The sequence below is a fragment of the Megascapheus bottae genome, unplaced genomic scaffold (assembly GCF_031878675.1).
Source record: "Megascapheus bottae isolate mThoBot1 unplaced genomic scaffold, mThoBot2.hap1 HAP1_SCAFFOLD_40, whole genome shotgun sequence".
Lineage (NCBI taxonomy): Eukaryota > Metazoa > Chordata > Mammalia > Rodentia > Geomyidae > Megascapheus > Megascapheus bottae.
The window spans coordinates 6,388,411-6,413,902 of NW_028327715.1; the positions used below are offsets into that span (position 1 = coordinate 6,388,411).

General features: G+C 46.5%; 1 pseudogene; it reads right to left on the reverse strand.

Annotated features, from left to right (window-relative positions):
- Positions 1–6,590: 6,590 nt before the first annotated feature.
- Positions 6,591–25,492, reverse strand: part of LOC150039449 (piezo-type mechanosensitive ion channel component 2-like) — a 118,253-nt pseudogene continuing 99,351 nt past the window's right edge.

Sequence of the window (25,492 nt, forward strand, 5' to 3'; positions counted from 1 at the left end):
AACACACTTCCCAGACCAGGAAGTGGCCGCACAGGTCCATACTGAAATACAGTGTTCCCCAAACCCACTGCTGACTGCCACAAAATGAGGAAGTCACACTTCCCTTGAGACCACACTCAGCCAAGCTCTACCCAGGTGTCAATCCTCCGGTCCCAGTAAGGAAGGGGTTGTGCCCTGTCTAGACAACAACTGTGTATCAGGGACAGAGCACCTTGGCCTGAGCCTCCGTGATTTTCTACTTGCAGCATGGCAACTGGTGAGACTTGACCCTGAAGCCTGACCACTGGGGAATCCATAGCATCTCTCAGGAATCTTCATCTTAAGGTTTCCCTTTCGTGTCTTAGAAGACAAGTGAGGAGCAGAGTGGGACTTGAGAGAAAAGGGGTTTAAGGTTGGGTCCCGTGAGGCTAAGAACCCAATTGTGTCTCCTCCATGGTGGTGTCTACTCCACACAGATCTACCCCGGGACCATAGAATTGAGGTGCTGGGGTAACACTGGACAGCTATGTCCTGCTCGGAGCCAGCACAAGGATAGAGAAGGGGACCTTTGGAGAGGGTGTGTCAGAAGGAAGGGGTCAATTGAAGGGACCTCCACAAATGACCTCATTGCCTTCACAATGGAACTTAGAACCTTGGTATCCCAGCACCCACAGTCAACACAAACCCCCCACAACTCACTTGTGTGGCTAGCAGACGTTCAGGAGATGTTTGCCAGTTTTTCCTCAAATGGGAGAGTCTCAGGCCCCATGGAAGAGCGCAGAGGGTGCCTGGCACACGTGTGTGCAAACAAGGCCAGTCCTGGCAGTGAAAACTTCTGGGTCATTGGACCCCACAGGTGACATGGAGGCCCAGGCCAGTAAGTGGCTGGAAAGCCCACCACATCTAAGTCTCCAGTCATTACCAGCTCATTTGTATGTGTGTGTGTGTGTGTGTGTGTGAGTGTGTGTGTGTGTGTCTGTGTCTGTGTGTGTGTGTGTGTGTATGTGAGAGATGGGGGGGCGAGGCAGACAGAAAGACAGACACAGACACAGAGAGAGGCATACAGACAGACAGAAAGACATGGAGCCAGAAGGACTGACAGAGAGTTACAAGAGAGTAAGACAGAGAGACCGAGAGAGTCAGGGAGAGAGATACAGAGACAAAGACAGCAAGACATACATAGAGAGAATAGGAACTCATTTTAATGTAATTCCCTAGACTGTATGTCACAGTCCTCTTTGGTTCCCTAGTTTCAGCTTAAACTATTCCCCTGGTCCCACTCCAGGATGAAGCTCCAAGCCAGGACGAGGGCTGCAGGGCAGGCACCCTGGAGCAGCTGGTGGAACACTTGGTGCCTGCCCAGCTGACCGGGGAACACTTCTTCATCCCCACCTTCCTCTCCACTTACCGAAAATTCACCAGCACCGAACACGTCCTGGACCTGCTCTTCCAAACGTGAGTACCAACTGCAAGGGCAGTGGACTCTTTTTCTCCACGGGACCCTGGGAATGACCTGCACAACTCTCAGGGCTACTCTGATCCTGTGGAGTGGGGGTGGGCAGAGAAGCATCTTAGGTTATGCCAGGGCCATGGGAAATGCCTTGTGTGCTCCCCGGTAGTGTAGGCTCAGTCCTGTGACCTTCTTCCTCAGGACACAGCTTTCTGCCTCCAAGCTCTGAGCCCTCAGACAAAGCAGACTTTCCCTGTTTGGAGAATGATTCCTCAACTACACATAGAGCAGGGATAGCTGAAGGCAGAGTGAGAGACCCTCGGCCCACAGGATTCTCAAGGGAGAAAAGGCTTGTCCCTTTCCATTGCACATAGGTTGAAGCCCCTCCGGGTCTGGACATGTTTGTAGGGAGAAAGCACAAATAAGCCGCACTGTTGCAAGCCGGATAAAACACAGGAAGAGACAGCCAGTAACTGTGCAATTCCTCCACAGGTTCAGTAGAGGTGAGGCCTTCAAGGACTCCTCTACACAGGATGAAATCCTGCCTTTCTCCAGCCAGGATGGCATGCCACAGGACAAACTCAGAAAGTGAGTGGACTTTGCTCTCAAAGGAGGGCATCTGTGTGCACAGTGGAGCCAGGTTTGAGTGTAGCATGGTGGGCGAGCTCAGGATCCCAGAGATCTTGACGTCCTCACCACAGGGTTGAAGTGTGGCATATGTATGCAGGAGGAGGTTGACCCATGACCGACAGTGCTGTTGGGAGAGCTGAGCCCTGTGCCAACCCATCCTCTCCACAGTCCCTGATGCCCAGCCTTGCCTGCCCTCACCATGGCCTCGCAAACAGGATTAGAGCATTGATGTCATGTTTTAGGACTTCTGCTGACCCTAGGAAGGCTGGAGGAGTAGAAGGCCTGGCTGGGTCACCAAGAGAACAGTGAGGTGGGGAGATAGCCCACGTGTGGCTCTTGGAACGGAGGCAGCAGAGTCACCAGTGGATGTGCACCAGCAGCCAGTTCATGCCAGGCATACAACAGACCCCACGGAGACTCCATGCAGTGGGGAGGGACTAGAGAGCTGCAGGAGTATGGGGAGCTCCCTGGAGAGGGGAAAATTGCTCCTCCCATGATTGGGGGCTCGCTCCCTGGAATTCCCTTCAATCCTTCCTTGGTTCCTGAGCACTGTCACTACCTCCACCACCAAAGAAGCTTGGCTTGGGGAGATACTGATGTCCATGTTTCAAATGAGTGCTGAGAGTGTCTGGGGTAGCCGCTGGCCAGGTTTCTGACTCTGCTGCCCCCCATCTGCCCCTAGTGCCCTCTCTTCTATCCTGGACCTGTGGCTGGACGAGTACTGGGAGGACTTCTGCCAGCCTGCACACTTTGCCTGCCTCAAGCAGTTGCTGGCTCACCTGAAGAGGCACATGACTGGATCATATGTGGAGAACCGTGCACAACTGCTCCTGGCTCAGATGGAGGCCAGAGAGCCCAGCCAGACACAGCCTGATGGTGTGGAAACTGGGTGGGAAGGCAGAGGAAAGAGGCGGGAAGAATGTGGACCATCAGAGGGTGGAGAAGGCTCTAATAAAGGCCTTGTGCCAGGAAGAAGAAACACGCTGGAACATAGAGACTGTGCAGAGAAGTTGAAAATGAGGATGGGTAGAGGGATCCAGGTTGGGAAGTCAAAGGGAAGAGGGTCTTTATTCTCTTTTCAAACACTCAGGACAAATCCTCATGGAGAGGGCCTTGTCTTCTCCTGCAGCTCTAGCATTAGCCCAGTGTTTGTCTAAGAGGGCAGCATTGAGCCCCAAGCTCTGGCGTGCAGCCTAATTGCAGGAACATTACCAGGGTTAGACCAACACCCAAAGTCAGCCTTGACTCTACTGTACCATGAGATGGGAGCAGCAGCATCAGGTGTGGGTGGCAGCCATGTGTTCCCGGGACTCTGAGGCTATGTCACATGCAGTACCAGCCTCCTTTGCTCTGCTGACTGGGAGCCAGTTTGAAACTTGGCCTCATGGTAGACTCCCAAGGGACCCTGGAATCCATATCCTGGGAACCACCAACCTGGCCCACAGCTTGGGTGGGATCCCTTAATTTATGGAGAATCAAAATAGGACCCGGCATGCTTTCCTCACAGGATCTTCCTGTCCTTCTTCAGGGAGCACAGGGGAGGGACTGAACAAGGAGAAGAATGAGGTCTTAGATTTCCCTCCCCTGTTGGTGGCTGAGCAGCTCACCAGGATGGACTCGGTGAGGCCCTGGGCAGCACAGGGTGGACCGGGCTTCCTTCTCTGCATGGCTGCTTTCTCATCCTTCTCCTTCCCCTAGAGCCCAAGCTTTCATCCAGCCTGAGCTTCACTTTGGTTCACGCTTCCTAGCAACACTCTTTAAATGCAGACACTAAAGTGTATATGACACCTCTGTGTCCCAGGAGCTATGCGTGGAGAGGTGCAGCCAGAATCGCAGCTCCTCGGCACTTGGCAGGGACCACATGAGCTCAAGCAATCATGAGGATTCTGGTGTGTGTGCCAGAGCCTAGTGCAGAAAACAGAAAGTGCTACAGAAGCAGCATCAGTGGATATGAACCAAAGGACAGGCATGGGGTGACTTGGGGAGGGCAGAAATTCGGCCTAGGCCAAGGAGGAAGAGTCACATTGCACAGCAGACCCTGACATGAGGTAGGGACACTCAGGTGGCCTCCAGGGTTGCGAAGTGGCATGACATCCCTACAAACCCATGCCCAAGCCTCAGAGACCCCTACACAGCCAGAGTTCTCAGCCCAACTACGGGACCCAATCTGGGGCTGGGCACTATGCTGTGTGCCAGGCAATGAGACACTCCTTCCTTTGGCAGGAGCTGTTCCTGAAGGTGGTGCCCCACCACTGCCTGCATTCTGCCATTTCCCAGAAGGACAGACACGACATGGAGAACTTGGCCCCCACCATCCGGGCCACCTTCACACAGTTTGACCAGGTGTTCTCCTGCGTGCTCACCACCTGCGTAGGGGACCACAGCATGCAGCCCTGCTCCAGGGCAAGGGTGCTAGAGCACTGGATCTCAGTGGCCAAGGTAAGACACAGCTGCTGCCTAGAGACTCTCCCTTCAGGGTCTTATATTCTGAGGTGTTCCAATGTGCTCAGAGCCCTGTGTGGACTCCAGGCCCTCCTGCCCAGGGCCATCTTGTCTGGACTCCCACATACCACACATGCAATGGTGCTCACTCCTTCCTCATACTCACGACTCAGGGGCAACTTCACCCAGGCCTGGTCAGCCCTCTCTCCCCTCTGAAGCCCTGTAAGCAGCTCCCCAGAATCCTTGTAGTGACCCTGGCTTAGCCCAGCCAGCAAGGCATCAGGTGGCAGCAGTAGCATGCAAGGCTCACACACCCTTCCCCTGCAGGTGCGGGGATCGACGCCCCTGTCCAGCAGGGAAGAACGACCACCACATGAGGATCCTTCTTGTATCACGCTTTATTGAAGAGCAACTTGCTTGAGGGGAGAGCTGAAGCGGAGGGGCCCTGGGCAGCGAAAGCAGCGGTTTTTATAGCCCTAAGGGACACTGGGCTCTTTCTCATTGGCTGCCCTGTTGCCAAGGCAACTTTAATGCTCGGAATTGGTCAGACCGTGGCTGTTATATAACGGTTATATATAACTGATGAGGTTATATAACGGTTTTGAACGGTGGCGGCCGCTTTGGCTCCCCACATGTAGGAATGCAGAGTCCTCAGGAACTTCTCCTCCCTCCATGCCATCCTCTCTGCTCTGCACAGCAGAGCCATCCAGCGCCTGGACAGCACATGGCAAGAGGTCTCCAGGTGGGTCCTTCTCTCCACAGAAGCTGTGCACACACAGGGACTAGCCAGCTTCACCACCAGCCCCAGAGCCAAGCCTGTATGACCTGGGCTGCTAGCCAGGAAAACAGGGACAGTGCCTGCATTATGCCTGTTCATGCACCGGCAAATGTTCAGTGCAATGTCTCACTGAAGCTGGACAGAGACCCAGAGGAGCTGTCCAGGATTTCTGTGGTAATTCTACATTTCTGTCCAAAGGAAATCCAAGCACAGTTGTCTAATACAACTGGGCTGGACTCCACTGGGACATGAAGAAGAAATTGCTTCCAGCTCCTGGGTCCTTGGGAGCTTCATACAATCATTTGAAAACCTCCTGTTCAGGCAACTTGCAGTCCTGGCTCTAAAACAAAACCAAGCCTGTCTCCCTTCTCTCTCACTTTCCCATTTGTCACTTCTCTCTGTCCCTCCTACAGAGACAGCATGCAGATTTACGAGAAATTGTCAGAGATCGTTTCTCCTTCGTGCTCTTACTTCCGGACCAAAGTGCTACTCTTTCAGGTAGAGAGAAAGGGGTCAGAAAGAACAGGGCTAAGAAGGCAAAAGTGGGATCCAGTTCCAAAAAGAAATGCTTTCCCTTTATTTTTTCTCTCCATTCTGGATCTTGAACTCAGGGCATGGCTGTTGTCCACCGTTTTTAATACTCAGTGCTCTTCATTTTCAGTCCCAAGCCCACTCCACATTTGGAGTTGATTGTAATTCACAGACTCAGTGTCTGTGGATTGAACTGGGATCCTCCGATCTCAGGCTCTTGAGTACCTGGTATGTAAGTCAGCTGCACTGCTCAGGAGTGAGTTGTTCTGCCATGGGATATTTCAGAGCTGTCCTTAGAGCCAAACAGACATAGCACACACTTGGTTTGGATCTTAACACTCAGAGCCAGGATGTCTACCTGAAGGAACTGGGTCTCTCTGTTCTCCCTAGAGCAGATGCTGCTCACCGCCATACAAACACAGAGAAGGACTAGACAGGGGAACTGAAGGTGGCTGGGGGTTTTCTTGACAAGGGAGGCCAGGCACTGCTCACTAAGTCCTGAAATCTCAGCTGGACATAACTGCGAGCCCTAACCTTGACACTCAACCATGAAACCCCGCAAGTGAACTAGTCGCTCCGATAGAGACACCCACACAAATCAAGAAAGGAAAAGATGTATCTACCTCTACATTCCAACATACTGAGCTCCTTCACACACGATTCCAGAAGCCTCAGTGGGAAGGGCTACAGACTGGACTCCTCAATGCCTTGACCCACTTGTCCACTACAGTATATCTTGGGAACTCCCCACCCAGATGCATAGAGAAAGATTTCTGCCAGGACACAGACACATAGGGAAGAGCTTTGTGGGAAAGAAACTTTCTCATGATTCAGAGCCCCTCCCCTAGGTGAGGAAATCCAGAATTTTTTTTTTAGGAAGTTAGCTGAAAGTCCATAATCCTAGATGGGGCTGGGGAATGATGCACGGAAATGCAGTAACTACCTCTGAATACTCCATGAAACAACAACAGAGAAGCTACTATTGGGGTCCATGAGCTCTTGTATCATTTTCTGCTTACTGGGAGGGCTGATGGTCCACAAAGAATTGGAGTTTCCTTCCAATTCTGCTACCGTTATGTCTTCTTTTTCATAATTCTCCAGAAATTGCATAGCGCCCTGTATGTGCACAAATGCACATGCATAAATTAATTAGAAACATAATGCTTATAAAGAAAACAATTACTCCTCCCTGTGATAGCACAGAGATTTCTTGATAGGAAAGGATTATTTATGATACACAGATGCTACGTCCCATTTTGCTCTCAGGGATGGCAGCTGTCAATCAGCTGGCTGAACCCCAGTGATGTACCCCCACAGAAATGCTCCAGTTAAGCAATAATGGATATCCAGGTAGGGTTTTTTTTTATTACTGTCATTGTGTCTCTTCTCTTCTTAGACAGAAATTTATGAAGTCAGAGATAGTTTTCAAGATTTTCACCTAGAACATCTTGGCTGTCTTTTACTAGTTCCAAAATTCGTTTTGATAGGGTGTAGTATGATGATGGTAATTTTATACAATTTAACTGGAGATAAGAATTTGTCTACCCTGGCTGCCTCAGAGTAGCTAGGATTGCAGACCTGAGCCACCAATGCCCGGGCCTAAACATGACTTACAGAACTCATTTTCATGATGCCAGTGACTCACTCCTGTAATCCTAGCACTCTGCCACTTAAGCCACAGCACCACTTCTGCCTTTTTCTGTGTATGTGGTACCAAGGAATCCAACCCAGGGCTTCATGCATGGTAGGCAAGCACTCTGCCACTAGGCCACACTTTCAGTTTGTTTTAGTCTGGGTAGCTGTCATAGGCTTTGTGATGATGATGACTTTTTTTTTTGCCAGTCCTGTGGCTTGAGCCCAGGGCCTGAGCATTGTCCTTGGGCTTTCTCAAGGCTAGCACTCTACCACTTGAGCCACAGCACCACTTGTGGCTTTTTCTATGTATGTGGGGTGCTGAGAAATCCAACCCGGGTCTTCGAGCATGCTAGGCAAGCACTCTTACCACTAGGCCAAACTCCTAGCCACTGATGATTTCTTTTTATTTTGGTCCTGGGCGTGCTACTGGGTGTTGTAGTACCCAGGCTAGCACTCTATCACTTGAGCCATAGCTCCACTTCTGTCTTTTTTTGGTGGTTAGCCAGAGATTAGAGCCTCTCAGACAACTGGACGTGGTGGCACATGCCTGTAATCCTAGCTACTCAGGAGGCTGAGATCTGAGGATTGTGGTTGAAAGCTATGCCAGGCACTAAAGTCCATGAGACTCTTATCTCCAATTAACCACCGGAAACCTGGAAGTGGCTTGTGGCTCAAGGGGTAGGGCAGTAGGCTTGAGCTGAAGAGCTGAGGGACAGTGCCCAGGCTCTCAGTTCAAGCCCCGCAAAGAAAAAAAAAAAAAGAGTGTCACAGGCTTTCCTGCCTGTGAGCTGGTTTTAAACCACAATTCTCAAATTTTAGCCTTTTGAATAGCTATGATTATAAGTGTGAACATCCCGGCACCTGGTTCAACCTTTTACAAAAGAAGTTGACTAGAAAGTCTTCATGAGTATGTAAATAGAGCAAAGAATGGAAGCTCTTTCTCCCGCCATGTCCAGGGAAGAGGACCAGTGATAAACTAATAGAATGCTCATGATCTCACCCATCCACCAACCCTCAAACCCAACTATCTCTGTTATTAAGCAAATAACAGACATGTGCTTTCTCCTAATTTGAATTATTTTCTGAGGATAGATTCTCAGCATAATAGACATGCCAAAGAGCCATATCTACTGTAGCTTAAAAGTTAAAAAAAAGGCTCAAAAGCTATTGAACTCACATTAAACTATTGTTAATTTAAATTATGTCTATCACCATTTATGCCTGATAACAAGCCATGGCAAAGTATTAAGCAATTTAAAGTCCTGGGCTCACGTAAAGCAAGGTCTTCTCAGAGATCTACTGCAAGTATTTACTTACGGTGTCCTTAGAGAAAGCTCTTATGAATTTATTAAACTTTTGCTGGTCCATCACTTTCAGTTGGCTTTGCTGAGCACTCATTGTGAAAATAGGCTGGAAAACAAAGGCACACAGGCTATAAGCATTGCTGACACTTCTCTGTCCCCTATGTTAGAAGAAATACATTTGCACAGTACAACCATCTAGCATCCTGAGGTAGCTGGCCTCAGAGATCATTCTCTGTGTCTTTCTCTTGGTAGTCTGGGGTTTAACCTGGGGCCACTTGAAGGATACTCCCCAGCTTTGTTTGCTCTAGGTGATGTTTTTGATAGGGTTTTGCATTTTTGCCCAGGAATGGCCTCAGACCAGGATCCTCCTTTCCTATGCCTCTTGCCTAGCTAGGATTACAAACACCTGCCACCACACTCATCTTATTTATTGAGATGGGGGATCTTGCTAACTTCCCAGACTGGCATCAAACCACTCTGTGTGTGTGTGTGTGTGTGTGTGAGGGGGTGGGGAAGGAGAGGGGGAGAGGGAGAAAGAGGGGAGACAGAGAGAAAGAGGAGGGAGGGGTGAGAGAGAAAGAATATATTGGTCGAAGGGTATAGACAAGGTTCCTTAGCTTTTTTGCTTGAGGCTGTTACGTGACCACTTGAGCTACAGCTCCACTTCTAGCTTTTTAGTGGTTAATTGGAGATAGTTTCATAGTTTCTCACTTCCTGCCCACCCTGGCTTCCAACTATGATCTTCAGAGCTCAGCCTCTTCAGTTGCTAAGTTGTGAGCCACAGTACCTAGCTCAAGTCACTCTCTTCCACCTACTGAATATTTGGAATTAAAAATCAGAGCCATCTTGCAAGGGCCAGATATAATGTTTATGCAGCGATTGTTTGTGTGTTCAAACCAGATGGCTGGTGGTACTAGGGTTCAAATCCAAGGCCTTATGCATGCGAGGCAATGAACTGATTTTTTTTTTCTCCATCTCTTGCGTGAACTTCACACAGTGTTGGCTAAATAGTCAATACCAGGACAGGATATTGGAACTGCCAGCCATCGCTAACTATTCTTGAAGGTGTTGCTGAGAGAATGCAGCCTTAAGAAAGGCTCTGGAAGGTAGGTTAGACCTAGGTTACCTGATATCCTCCCAGGGTGATGGTAACCGAGACATCCAGAGGCTGGTTAATAACTCCAGCGACAGATTTAATCAAGGACATGAAGAGCAGCGGGAACCAGACAATGCAGATGAGCAAGACAATGATCATACCGCCCATGCCATATTTTACCACTTTCTTCTTCTTCTGGCCCCGGGGCTGAGGGTATCTCTGCAAGAGAAGGATTCCAAGAGGCCTGGGCACACATGCTGGGAGAGGTGCAGTGAGAGTTCACAGGACTGATTCTTTTCTACTTACACTGACATGGGGATGGCAACCTTGTCCCAACCTTAGAGCAAAGTTGAGAAGTGGAGTGACGCTGTGTCAAGCTTACAACATGTCCTCTGGTCCACAGAGTGCTGCCAAAGAATCCTGAAGGGGGGCTCACACCTGTAATCTTAGCCACTCAGGAGTCTCAGAGCTGAGGGTTATGGGTAGAAGCCAGCCTGGGCAGAAAAGTCCATGAGACACTTGTCTCTGTTTAACTGTCACAAAAGCCAGAAGTGGAGCATGACTCAAGAGGTAGAGTGCTAGCTTTGAGCATAAAAAAATCTCAAGCACAGTGCTGAGGCCCTGAGTTCAAGCCCCAGGACTGGCAAAAAGAAAAAAAAAAGTATCCTGAAAAGTTGTGTGTTTTGTTTGTGAGTGTGGGTCACACATCCTGCAGACTAAATTGAATGTTTTTAAGGCATTATGTATGGAAAAGAAATTTTAAATTCCTGAATACTTAAAACCAGCGTCTTGAAGTCAGCCTTCCCTGCATAGAGGATAGAAAGACTTTTAAATGGCATTCCTGAAGCTGGTGCTAGAGGCTCTGCTTATAATCCTCACTTCTCAGGAGGCTCAGATCTGCGGATCATGATTTGAAGCCATCCAGGGCAGAAAAGTTCCTGATACTCTTATCTCTAATTAACCAGCAAATAAAACCAACCAACCAAACAAAACGCAAAACTAGGGCAGGGAGTTTGGCCTAGTGTTAGAGTGCTTACCTAGCATGCACAAAGACCTGGTTTCGATTCCTCGGTACCATATACATAGAAAAAAACCAGAAGTGATGCAGTGGCTCAATTTGTAGAGCTCTAGCCTTGAGAAAGTCCAACAACAGTGCTCAGGCCCTGAGCTCAAGTCCAGGACTGGCAAACCCCCCACTCCCAAAACCAAAAAACTAGACTGGAGGTGTGGCTCAAGAAGTACAGTGCTAGCCATGAGGGGAAATGTTGAACAAGGGCCTCCAGCTCTCAATTCAAACTCCAATACCTACACATACACAAAAATTGAATTCCTGATGTATGAGGGCCTGGGTTCCCCTGGGTAAGAGTGGAGAAGTGAGAGGAGTGCAGGAGTGTGATGGGCAGGAGGAGGAGTCTGCACGCTGCACCCATAAGGCAGGAGGTCATTCCACTGGATTTGAAGCAGGCAGTAAGATTCCACTAAGTGCTGTGGGCAGTGAGAGGGGAAGCTCTGCTCCTTAGGCGCAAAAGTGCTCCAGATCCACCCCTGCATTCCTGCGGAAAACTTTCTCCTTTGTTCTCTCCGAGTCCCTCCACCTCCAGTACCCGGACTGAACTTGTGCTTGCTAGACACATATTCTGTCCATCCACACACTACTTTTTTTTTTTTTTTGCCAGTCCTGGGGCTTGAACTTAGGGTCTGAGCACTGTTCTTGAACACTTTTTGCTCAAGGCTAGCGCTCTTCCACGTGAGCCACAGCACCACTTCTGGCCTTTTCTGTGTATGTGGTATTGAGGAATTGTTAAGGGGAGCAGGGAGTGTAGAGGGGAGCAGGGACTGGTGCCACCCAGAATGCCTAAGAGTTCCCCTGCCCCATTGTGGAAGGTCGACAATGGTACAGCCCAGCCACCTTGACCTCCCCACCCCCCCCCCAATGAGGAGGGATATCTGGTACAGCCCAGTCGCCTTTGCACTTCTAGGGAGGGGCAACCTTGACCTTCTCCCCACCCCCATGAGGAGGGATATCAGCTTGGGTGGGGGTGGGCCCCTTTTGTGTGGAGACCTTCCCAATTTGCAACTCCAACTAAGGTGATAGGTAAATGCAAACACTGGGCTGTAACCCTATTGGCTACCTGCGTGTGGCTGGAGCTGGCTATGGTCCCTCTGTGTATGTAACTATCCCATTGGCCACCTGTGTGGCCAGGTTCCACCACATGGGTTTTGCCCTTAAAAACCCTGCGTGAGAGCCGCTCAGGGTCACAGTGTCAGCTCCCGAGTCTGCACTGTGTCCCTGGCTGGTCAGTTCACCATCTATTTCTCCAATAAATTCACCTTTTTATATGAGACTGTCTCTGTGTGGTGGACTCTGGTGGGACGTGGAATCCCCACCTGGAGGGATGTGGAATCCCCTCCTCTTGACCCCATAACAGAATCAAACCCAGGCTTTGTGCATGCTAGACAAGCACACTACTACTAGGCTATGCTCCTGGTCCCCCGATACCTTTTATTTTTAGTTTTGGTTTTTGTTTTCTTAATTAACTTTATCTGGGCTGGCCGGACACCAAGATCCTCCAACCTCTTCCTCTTTAGTAGTTGAGATTACAGATGCACACAAATTCTAATATTCTAATTTAGAGCTTCACAAATAAAACTAGAGTTCAGTATTTTAATATTGAATTAACTGATAAATTAATTAGTTGATTAATATCTATCAAATATGGTGTGTGAGTTTGTGTGTGTGTGTGTGTATACACAAATGAGCTGATTTGATTTTCCACTATTCAGTCAATGAAGCAAGTTGAGGGCACTCCTGTCAGTACACCATAATAACTCTGCATTGTGAAGGAATCTGTGAGATCAAGAAAAATGTGTCTCTCTTGCCCTTCCTTCCTTTCTTTCTTTTCTTTCTTCATTCTTTTCTCCCCTTTCTACCTCCCTCCCCCTCCCTTCCTTCCTCTCTTTCTCTCTCCCTGTCTCATTTCCTTCCTTTTTCTCTGTCTCACTTTCTCTCTCTCTCTGTTTTTCTGTCTTTGCCTCTCTCTCTCTCTTTCTGTCTCTCTCTCTTTCTCTCTGATGGTACTGGGACTGGAACTTGTTCCAGCATTCTGCTACTTGATTTAAGCCCCCAGCAAAGCAGATGTGTCTTATCTCTGTCATGGACAGCTGTGGTCTGTTCTGCTAAAGTGGGCCCTAGTCCTCAGCTATCTCAATAGCCGCTGGAGCTAGCTCTTGTTCCTCCCTGCTGTGCTCCCTGGGTGGTTCAGGATGAACTCTGGATCTATCTCCAGGCAGGTGGCCACTTTTCTAAGGGATTGCCATTTTCTTCTCTGAACTACTCAGTCATCCCTTTCCTAGGCACTTAGCTCTTTACTACAGGCCAGTGGGGAAACTCAGTTCAGCAGCCCTGCTCTGTTACATTTCCCACCAGCTTCCTGGAGCGCTCTGGGAAGCAGCTGTAAGGAAATCATTGTGGAATCTGCCCAGGAATAAGTGGCCTGCATGAGTGGGCGTGTGCCTTTCTGGAAATTGTTCTTGTTCATCAACTGTATTATACTGTGTTTGTAGGAAATCAACCTATCAAATATACTGAGTGGAACAGCTCACACCTGTAATCTTAGCCACTCGAAGAATATTGTGATTGAAGCCAACACAGGCAAAAACTTTGCATGCTTGCATGCCCCTGTTGTAAGGACCCGACCGAAAAATAGCAAAGGCACAAGAGGATTGGAGTGTGGTTCAAGTAGTAAACACCTGCCTAGCAAACTCAGGCCCCTGAGTCAAAGCACCAGTACAAAAAATACAAAAAGGAACACCTGAGTGGGAATTTGTGTCATTAGAGACTTTTTGTCTTGTCATTATTCCCCGAACAATACGGTCAGCCCTGTATTTGCTTAGCATTTGCATTCTTAGGCTTTATGAGTAATCTAGGGATGACAAAGTACACAGATTATCCTTGGTATATACACATACACTACAACATCATTTTATGTAAGAAACTTAGGCATCTGGCAGACCTGAAAGAAGAAAAAGTCTCCCATGGATTCCCAATGAACATGACCATTGAAAGAGAAACCAGTTTTTGAACTAAGCGTTGTTAGCGGAGATACACAACTGATCATTTATCTGTGGAAAAATGACTTCCAGGGCTGAAGTTCTGTTTGAATCTGGAATGCCCCTTGGTGGTCTGTGTGCTAAATTCTTCCTGCTCCTGGAAGGGGCTGGGTCTTAGGGGGAAGACCTTGGTGGAGGACTGTGGGATTTTGATGTTTTTCTCTTTCTACTTCCCAGTCACCATGTGCTGAACACAGGACTTTGCTACATGGCTCCTGCCTTGGCGAACTGTGCTGCCCAGTGCCCAAAGTAATAAGAACAAGTGGTCAAGATAGCAAGTCACAAATCTTTCCTCTCTTTAAGCTGATATATCACAGGTGCTTTGTTATGGTGTGAGTGATCTAACACTTGAGAGTGAGCCGAGTGCTGCCATGATATCTATCTGTGTGGCTGGTACATATCTTAGCAACCTACCCTTGAAGCAGCCAATTTAGTAACAGAGTGACTTTAATTGCCATCTTCTTTTCTTTTTATGGACCTTTTGATTACTCGTCTTAATTCTCTTTTCTGTTTAGCTTGTTGATTATCTCACAAATCAATTCTAGTTTGCATTCTTTCCATTATTTCAAGTTGCTGAAAACATCTATTCTCCTTAGAATAAAAATTATTTTTTTTCTCATATGTAATGATTTCTACCCTCAGTGCCTCTTTGGTATGGTGGCTCTTCGCTCCTGTGTTCTGGTTTACACACAGTTTGTGCTGCCTTGATCTCTAAGCTGACAGTATTGAGGGGTAACGAAGGCTTTACAAGGCATTTTGACTTTGTGAATGGATTGATGTCTGTTGGGAAAACAGGCTTGCTATCATAGGAGCTTAATTTCTTTCTTCTTCAACATAAGCCCGGCAGTTTCCCTGATTTTCTGTCATGCATGGATCAGTGGGAATTCATTAGTAGAAGCCAGAACTGGGAACCCAAACAACCTTCCTTTCTTTAAAAATCACCCAGTCTCAGGGTTTCTGTTAGAGCAGCAACAACAAAAATGAACCAAGTTGAGTACAATGGCTCACTCTTTATCATTCTAGCAACTTGGGGACTGCAGTTCTGGCTGTCCCAGGTATAAAGTGAAACTCTGTAAAAAAAAAAAAAACCAAAACATCAACATAAAGAGGGCTGCTAAGGCATATGGCTTAAGTGGTAGAGCAAGTACTCAGCAAGAAGGAAGCCTTGAGTTCAAATCCCAGTGCTTCCAACCTCCACCCCCCCAAACCCTCCCCCCCAAAACGTAGATCAAGGCATCCTGTTATTATGTCAGTTCCTTTGCTCCCTTAACGTAAGACCATGCCAAGACAATTTCGAGCACCTGCATTAGTGCTATCTCTTTTGCTCTACTAGCCTCATAAACACAGAGGCTTCAGCATGATGGGCCTATGTCTGGAATGTGAAAAAAGCACCAGAAACTCAAAGTACACAAGAGAATTTATGTAGATCGGGGGAGACAGTTCCAAAGAATAATGTTTTTTGCATGCCAATAATGGGACTTGAACTCAAGACCTTGCATGATGTCCCTTAGCTTTTTTTTTTGGTGGGTCATAGGGCTTGAACTTGGCCTAGGTGCTCATGTCCCTGAGCTCTTCAGCTCAAGGCTACCAACCTACCCTGAGCTAAGCCCCATTTCCCATTTTCTAGAGGTTAACTGGAGATAAGAGTCTCATATCCTCCTGTGCCTGGGCTGGCTTTTAATCTTGATCCTCAGATCTCAGCCTCCTGAGCAGCTAGGATTACAGGCCTGGGTCACCACACCTGGCCCTTAACTTTTTCACTAAAGTGAGCCACAGCTCCACTTTTGGCTTTCTTTTCTGTTGATTGTAGTTTATTGGAGATTAAGAATCTCACAGTCTTTCCTGCTCAGGCTGGCTTAGAACTAGGATTACAGGTGTGATTCTGGGTATTTTTATTGCTATTACACAAGAGGTTCTTACTTTATATGCTACCTAAACTTTTGAAAAATCCAACAAATCTCATCTGTATTTGAATATTTAACACAGTGGAATAAAGAAATACTTACACTTGAATTTCTTTTGTATAAAGAGGTTCATTCCCTAGCTGTCCTGAAAGAAGGTGAACATGAGCTCCGGCCATCTTCCACACTCCATAGCCTCTGCCTCAGAGAGCACTGTGACAATAACTTTAGTATACTGCACCCAGAGGCAGAAAATATTTGAATGCTATTGCTGACACCGGCAAAAGTAAGATCAAAACCTCCAACTCCAGTGAGTTGCAAATCAATGCACAATTATTTATAGGCCATGACCATTTTTGCCTCTGCCTGCATTCATTTGGCCATAAAACTCCCACCAGCTATATGATCCTTGTAAGCAATCTGCTTTACAAGTGAAACAAATGAGAAGGAGGCACTTTTATGGGCTTCTTACCTTTTCTGATTCCCGCCAGCACTTCAGGATGAAAATGTGGGCATAGATGTCCTCCACACAAATCCAGCTGGAGAGGCTCAAGGTTGTATCTGTCCATACCCAATCCATCACTGCCCTCAGCTCAGTCAGGAATGGAACCAGGCGGAACCTGCCAGAAACCACCTCTGGTCAGAGAAGTCTTTATGTGGTGGCCCCATTATCTACCTCACCTCAAGAATGCATGCACTTCCTTTGTTTAAACCTAACGGCTGAAGACAAACTCTCAAGGTGACTCTCCCAGGAAAATCAAACTTGCATTATGAGCTCAATATGTACATTAGTATTTTTCATTCTTATCATGTTCTCTGGTAATTATATAATCAATTACTATTTCTATTTGTTTGCATGCATGCATGCATGCATGCATGCAGGGGTGTGTGGTGTGTGTGTGTCTCATGGATTTTCTGCACAGGCTAGAATCAAACCATGATCTCCAGCTTTCAGTTTCTTGAGTAGCTAGGTGTGATCCCCAGCATCTGGCTGGGTTCCATTTTTAATGACATATTTTCATTCACATTTATTTGTTTATGATTATCTGTTGGCCATAGGGTTACTGAACTATGTGTTACTTCCTGATGGATGTAGTAGTAAAGACAATACATCTGGTAAGAGAAGATGAGGGCAAAAGGGAAATGTCAGGGGGGATAGGACATGCCACTGGGAGGCGAGGGCAGGAGGAATCTCTGTGGGAGGACCAGTCGCCTCTGTCTTAGCCTCCTTTGCATGTTGTAGCTTGGCCTAGGCTCCTCTAGGCATGGGGGAAGATTCAGATTTAAGAAGGGCACAGACCTTCTCCCAGCCTGGGGAACTAGAGACTGTTCTAGAATTCTGATCACTGAGAAATTCCCACCTGGGCTCTTTTGGCTCCTAAAAGACATATGTACTAGGCCTAGGCCCAACCTAGAACTGAATGCTCAATGTGTTGTTGTTCACAAGAGCTGGATATCCCCCATTCCTCTTCTGGACTGGATAGCCAGTGCTTAGGTGTCTCATGTGTCTCATGTGTCTCATGTGGTAATGTGACTGACATCCAGGGCGATGGAGAGAAGATGCACTGAATCATGGCACTGAAGAACATACTACCCACAGCAAAGCATGCTGATAGCATTCAGATGTTTTGTTTTTTTTTTTTTGGTTGGTCATGGGGCTTGAACTCTGGGCCTGGGTTGTCCCTTAGCTCTTCAGCACAAGGCTACTGCCCTACCCCCTGAGCCACAGTGGCACTTCCGGTTTTCTGGAGATTAATTGGAGTTAAGAGTCTCATGGACTTTTTAGTGCCCAGGCTGGCTGTGAAGTGAGATCCTCAAATCTCAGCCTCCTGAGTAGCTAGCATCACAGATGTGAATCACTGCACCCTGCTCAGGTGGCTTTTGGTGGGATAAAAATCCCTCTTCAAATTCCCAAAGTGTTTTTAATGGTCTAGTCTATGCGCTCAGTTTATTAATATTTTAGGATCACACAGCCATTAGTATTATTATTATTATTGTTGTTGTTGTTGTTCCTGGAGCTTGATTTGGGCGCTGTCCCTGAGCTATTTTTGCCCAAGACTAATGCTCTGCCACTTGAGCCCACAGCTCCACTTCCAGCATGTATTTATTTATTTGTTTGTTTGTTTATTTATTTATTTATTTTGGTAGTTAATTGGCTTGAAGACTCAAGAACTTCTGTGTCCAGGCTGGTTTGGAACTGTGATCCTCTTATTTCAGTCTGCTGATTAGACAGGATTACAGGCATGAACTAGTGCCTGCCCATAACCCCATTTTCACCCCCAAGTATTTTCACAGTAATTAAGTAGGATACTGAAATAGAAAATCATATCATGTAGTTGATCCTAGAATAGCTTTCTTGGCAGGTGAGGGGCAATTACACTCAAAAGGCATTTCATGACTGCCATTTCTGCAGTTGCCTTCTTCCTTTCTATACAGAAAACAGCTGTCAGCCTACACTCCAACAGTGATAGTGACACACAGCTTCCTCACCCTTAAAACAAGAAGAGGTTGACATAATTGTAGCTCTTGGTGAGAAAGTTTCCCAGCACTCGTGTCGGGTACCCACAGCGGATTTGATAGGCTGACAGCCCGAAGTAAACACACTTCACAAAGTACCAAAGCTGGGCAACTAGGTTCTGGCTGAATTTCCTAAAATGTAAAAATATACAAAGTCATGAGAATATTTTGCTGCTTCAAAGAGATACAAGTTGCAATTTAAAATCAACAAATCTCATTTTTTGCCACTTAAAGCAATTCTAAGGAATTCTTCATACACAGCAGAGTGTGCCGAAGATAAAAGGTGGGGCAAGAGAATCAAATAATGGAACTTCCAATGTGCAGTTAGTTTCAAAAGCCATGATTACAGTCAATTGCTATTCAGTGCATCTATTAATAACTTATAAAAACACAAGTGATGTAACTACTTTAGTCTAGATTAAAAGCAATCATGATTGGCAGTTATATTTGGGGTCTAGGCATAGCACCTATTGTTCCATCTCTGCAAGGAGCAGAGGTAGGATAATTTTTTTTACAGTCCTGGGACTTGAACTCAGGGCCTAGGCACTGTTCTTGAGCTTTCTCAAGGTTAGGGCTCTACCACTTGAGCCACAGCACCACTTCCTGCTTTTACTATGGATGTGATACAGAGGAATAGAACCCAGGGCTTTGTGCATACTGGGCAAGTACTCTACCACTAGGACCCAGGATAATCTTGATCTAGGCTAGTCCTGGGCAAAAATGTGAGCGCTTATCTGAAAAATAACTAATAAATAAATAAATAAAGGGAGTGTGGATTTGCACTCAGTTTAGAAGAGATCCCAAACTTTTGCGTCTCATTTCCTTCTGTCTCTGCTCATAAAGATCTCACCTCTCAGTCACACTAGGTAAGATGAAGAACATCCAGAAGTGGATCCCAAACACAAGGATGACCTGGAAAATGACCTTGCCTAGCACAGTCTTCCTGAGGTAGAGTGCTCGGTCCACCACCATGGTTCCAAACTGAATGAGCACCATTACCAGAAATGGCCCAGGGACCTGGTCTTCCGACAGTGAAGAGGTAATGTCTGCAGCCGCCGAATGTTTCTGGGAAGAGACATGAGGTTTAGGCCTGAGTGGTACTGCCCAGTAAATGATGGGCATTCAGAGGCCTTTGCTCAAACTTACCCCAAAGGCCCAAAAGCCAAAGACAATGATGATGAAATCTACAGTGTCAGCCAAGAACATTAGCACATACACGTCAGTCACAGTGCTGTAGTCTGGGTGAATGAGGTCATACAAGAACTGTCTGATGGGTACATAAATTTGCAGAGTCCTGCAAGTCAGAAAATAACACATACTTGCTTCAGAAGGAGGAGGAGGATGAGGAGAGAATAATTAGCCCCTATGATCAATAGATCATTCTGTTCTCAGTCTCAGGATAATCTTTCTGGAGACAGATCCTTATAGGAGGGCAGATAGGATTTTTTTTTTGCCAAGACAGGTATGATCTCTGAAGATGATACTGTACATCTCTTCCCTTGCTTGTGGCACAAAAGAGGATTCTGAGCCTTGGAAAGTGGGTTGGGGGTACATCTCACCTCTGGTTGTAAAAAATCAGTAAAGCCACTTCCCCAGCTCTGTGACTAACTTCTGGTATACTCACTTCTTTATTGTAAATGCCTTTGCTTTGATTAAATGCTCTTGAAGTTTTTCCATGTAAAGTTCCCTTTTGCTTTTTTGTTTAATGCTCAAAACACTGCTTCCTTTCTGGCTGCTATTCCGGGTGCTTGTACTGCCTAAAAGCAACAAAGAATGGAGAGAAATCACAAGATGCTGGGTGAGGGGTGAGTCAGACCTGTCACTCACAGTATCGGGGCAGCCCATGGAGCCCACATGCTTAATGGTTGGAGGGCACTTGGGCAGATGGCTTCACGAACTAGTGTCTAGTAGGCTGTCTTCTCAACTCTGCGTCACTGAACAACATCTTTGGGGTTTAGCTCTGAAATCGCTGCTCAAGGATTTTCTAGGGACACACTGGAAGAACAGCCTTGAATGTGCTCAACAATCCTGGTAGAACCTATGGCCCATCCCTGTTTTCATGCCTCGACTTCACTAAGGGTATAATGACAAAAATGAGGTCTGCCAGTGTCTGTCTGCCTCAGAAGCAGGTTCTGAGGACAAACATCCCCAAGCATTTGGCAATTTCCAAATAAATACTAGTTTCCACAAATATGAAGGCCTAGTTACTCAGTTACTCTAAGAGTAGCAACTGTAGGACAAATCTACTTTCTCTTTCTTTTTTCTTTTTCATCAGTCATGGGGCTTGAACTCTGGGCCTAGGCATTGTTCCTGAGCTCTTCAGCTCAAGGCTAGGGCTCTACCACTTGAGTCAAAGCACCACTTCCAGTTTTCGGTTTGATCAGATCTCAGCCTCCTGAGTAGTTAGGATTACAGGCGTGAGCCCGGAACAAATCTACTTTCTGATCACACTGGCTGTTTAGCAAGTAGTAAGTCATTTAGGAATTAACTAGGTAGTTTTGTGAAAAGCCCCCACTGGCTAAATTAAAATCCACTTTTCAAAGGACTTAGTTCTCTGAATACCATTCCAGCAGAATATTTATGCATCCCGAACAAATCATATGTTTGACATTTTCTCGCTAGCAATGTTCTGAAGTTGTCAGTCCTGCAAGGAGTCAGATATTTAGAGCAAAGAAACCATACCAGCAGAGGCAAGACTTAGACTTGTGTTACAATATCCATCTCTTGATAACAGCTAATTAGTAATGTCACTTCCTATGACCCACAGGTTCCAGCAAGATGAGCTCAGCCTGACGCCATGTGGCAGATACCTCTTTTGGACCTATTTGAAGAGAAGCTGGATCCTGGGGAGATCTGGGTGTTGCTGCTGGAACGTTTTCTGCGGAAGGCCGTAGGCTGCTCTGGGAATGTCACGTGCACAGACTCCACGGACGCTGCGAGGTTGATGGACTTGAGTGAATCTGAAGAGTCTCTTCTGCCATGTCTGAGAGAGAGCTCATCATCCGATTCCTCCTTGTCTGTGCCACTATCAACAATGTCATCTTCATCCCACAGGCCATGACACTGAGGAGACAGAAAGTGACAAGGGAAGTGACCATTTCCAGTGGGGGAGCTGGCATTCTGTCGTACAGTATTAAACCCAGTGAACCAAGGGAGAGAAGTGTACAGAAGCTGGACGATGGTCCCAGGAAAAGAGAGAGGGCTGGCAGCAAGCAGTCTGATGGATTGATAGAGAAGATCAAGAAAGCTCTGGCAGCTGGAATAAAGATGAAATAATTGCTTGGACAAAAGCGTTTTCCAGAACACGTCTTTGTGTTCATAGCTAGCATTGGGAGTGTTGCAATGAGGTAGCCCTGAGAATTCCCCTGCACTCCAAATCCACCAGCACCCCTGTTTCCCATAGTGGTCCTATCCCTCCTACAGCCTCACAGTGAGAAGTGACCGCTGGCTCACATCAGGGAGATTCAGGAACAAAGCAAATATTCTCAAATATGAGGCAAATATCCTACTCAAATATGATGCTCTCTGCAAGAGCCTGGTGTTTACTTAATGGAAATGGAATGAGGAGCTGATGAAGAGAGGAAAAATGGCAGAACAAGAGGCGGAGAGCCTGGGGATCTCCCCGGAGCCAAAGGCTGCCTGCATGAAGCTATAGCATGTAGGACAGCCTTGCCCTGTGCATGAAGTACTCCAATGGGGTTGTCCTCTGACTGGGAGATCTGTCAGGCTTGGTCCTTCTTATGACTTATATTTAAGAGGCCAAGTGGTTGGAGATCAAGTCAGAAAATGATCAGTTCACCAAAAGACAATGTGTGTGTGTGTGTGTGTGTGTGTGTGTGTGTGTGTGTGTGTGTGTAAACTCCAAGCCTGTGCCCAAAAGGATCCTCGGAACTGATACACTAGTTGATAAAATACATTTAAAACACTTTATCAAAAGCTAACTTTCAAGTAACAGGAGGACATGAGTACAGAAAAATACTATGGGATAATTTGAATTTCATTAACATGGAATGGCACAATAAAGCTTTGTTTATGACAGTGTGTGAGAAGAAAGATCCCACACCACTCCTTAGCTCTGCCCTGCCGGGGGTCTTTCTGGAGTCACATGGTGAAGAGCACCCTCTACAGCAAACTGGCTGTACCAGCTGTGGTCTTTAGCCACCATGGATGGATTCACAAGAGAACCCCTATGGAAGCAGTAACACTAGGAGTAGGCACGCGGTGTAATGGGGATGAGAGGCCTTGTGATCCATTTCTGAGTGTTTCCTGAGTTTCTAGCTGAAGCAAGGTAGAGTTTGGTGTGTCGGCTAAGATCTCAGTACTTAGGAAGCTTCCACAAATGTGGAGTAATTATGATCAACCCAGGGTTGAAATACAGATCAACACCAGTTTCCCTTATGAACTATTTAGAGAAATGGGCACTACATAGATATAACTGTCATTTAAGGAGCAGATGAGCAGAGGCTACCCATGGACCCTTTAACCCCATCCTAAATCCCATTGTTCAAGCTTTCCAGGGAACCAGCACAAGGGCTGGGGCGTCACCATGAGCTGATGAACCATTAGCAACCAGTACCTTCAAGATGGAGCGATGAAAGAACAGGGCCAGGAGCTGAATGAGGTCGTAAAGCACGTAGCCCTCCTTCTTTTCCACTCCGATGATGTTTGGGGGATGGTAAGGTTTATCCTTGTACAATTCCACATTCTTATTCCAGGGGAAGAATCCAAATTGGAAGAAATACTTGACTACAATTGCCACCTACATATGGATGACAGAAATTCAAAGGAAATTCTTTAGGAATAGGTATGTAGGAGAAGCATGGACACAGAACTAGAGGAAAATATGCATTTCAGCGTTTTGATGGGGGGGATACCTACAATTATGTGAAATACCAGTATCACTAGACCTCATAACAAAAGCAGAGTCTCATGGTCACAGGTGTCATAAGTTGTAGACACAGGGAGACCATCATGTACTGTGTGTTGCTGTTTAGGCAAGTGTCATCTCATATTGAGGAAGTAGCTTTCATACTGATTTCCTTAAGTCTGACAGTTCTTATGGTTTTTTTTTTTGGCATGTGGTTCATATTCTAATGTCAACTTGGTTTCCATGTATGTCACCTTTCATGTGACAGAAGGTAGGTAGCTCAACTCCACCAAGAACATTTCTAGTTTTGAGATGAATGCTGCATAAGCAGTTCTTATCTTCCTTTTCATGCTATGGGTACCGCCCTTACTCATCCTTAGGTGAGAAAGGGGGTCTGAAAAAAAATCCCTCACAGAAAGAGGGGTAAGAAAACAGAGAGGTTTCCATCACTTATGATGGATTCATCACATCCCAAGAGATATAACAATGGGAATGTTCAAACAATGGCTATTTTTGGTAAGGCTGGATTAATATTTCAATGAGAATAATAGCTATGTCTTTGTCTTTATAACCTTTATTTTCTTTACAGGAAGAAGGTACATATTTCCAATGCTTTAAACAGTACTTGTGAGATGATTCTCTTTATATCTTGTTTTAATTGCCTGTTGAATGACTTGTAAGCCTATGGAATCTCTAGGCTCAAACTGGACGTCTAAGTCCTGTACCTTAAGACGCACGTGCAGTGCTGTTGACAGTATCCTTAGGTGCCTGGATGGAAACTCAGTCTTCTTCACAGACCTACCCATACTACTCATCACAGGAGCCTGGCACGAGGCTGCAAGGATTCCCTTGGGCTTTTTGGGACTTTACAATCATCTCTGGATTTCAAAGGACAGGCTAGAAAAACAGGTTGCTCTAGCCAAATAAGTACTCTCTAATAAGTACTTATCTGTGTCCTTTCTGTCATTTGGATTTTTTGTGTGCTTATTCGATTTTCTATTGGGATGTATGGAAAATATGTATGTTGTACTAAAGTATCTTCAAAATGATTTTTTGTGCTGTTTTGGGGCTTGAACTCAGGGCCTAGTGCTCTTTGTTAGTTCTCTTGCCCAAGGCACTCTACAACTTGAGCTACATTTCCACTTCAGGCACTTTTTGCTGGTTCACTGGAGATAAAAGTCAGATTTATCTGCCCAGGCTGGCTTTGAATCTCCATCCTCAGATCTCAGACTCTTTGAGTGGATAGGATTATGAGCATGAACATGAGCCCAATTTTCAAAGTATGTTCTCTCTCTCTCTCTCTGTCTCTCTCTCTCTTTTTGATGTCAGTCCTGGGGCTTGGGCATTGTTCATGAGCTTTTTGTGCTCTACCACTTTGAGCCACAGCTCCACTTACAGTTAGTTTGAGACAGGTTATCTTACAAGCTTTCCAGCCTTGGCTGGCTTTGAACCACAGTTCTCAGATCTCAACGGCCTGAGTTGCTAAGATTACAATCATAAGGCATCAATACCCAGTTCTCAAAGTATATTCTTGTCTTTTGTTATTGCAGTGTCTAATTGTTGAGTATTTGCTTGTGCCAGCACTCTGCCTTCGTTTACAAAAGACAGCTACTATCTCAGTGATTACTACTGTGCCGGTCACAACCAGGTATCAATACGTCCCACCATTCCACAACTGAGACACTCCAAGTCAATTATTTGATCTCACTCAAGCTGTCCCCTTGAAACAAAACAGCACTATCATTCACCACATGCGACGGGAACTATGAGGAGGTATATAAATATCAACACTAGGTAACTGCTGATGAAAACGACATGAGTCAAAGAAGGCTGGGTGGGTGACGGGCCTACCTCGATGTAGACAATAGCCATCATCCAGAACCTCCGGCTGGGTCTGGGGACAGACAGCATGGCCCAGAGGAAGATGAGAATGGGTAGCAGGAGAGTGATCACAGAGGCAGACACCATGTGGTTGAGGATGATCACAAAGTAGCACACATTTCCGAGCGGGCCACCAGAGTATTGTACATGGCATAGAACAGCAGCAAGAAGCGGGGCTGGCCCACATAGAATTTCTCTGATTCCTCCAGCTCATCATCATGGAACATCCTGTTACAGTGAACACCATCAGACTTTTGTCTCTGACTGTATTTCATTTAGCATGACCCTTCTTGTTGCATTCCCCCAGCCCCAGTCTTTGCCCTGACTTCCTAGTTCCCACTATTTTTTTTTAGTCAATTTTATCCAGTTTG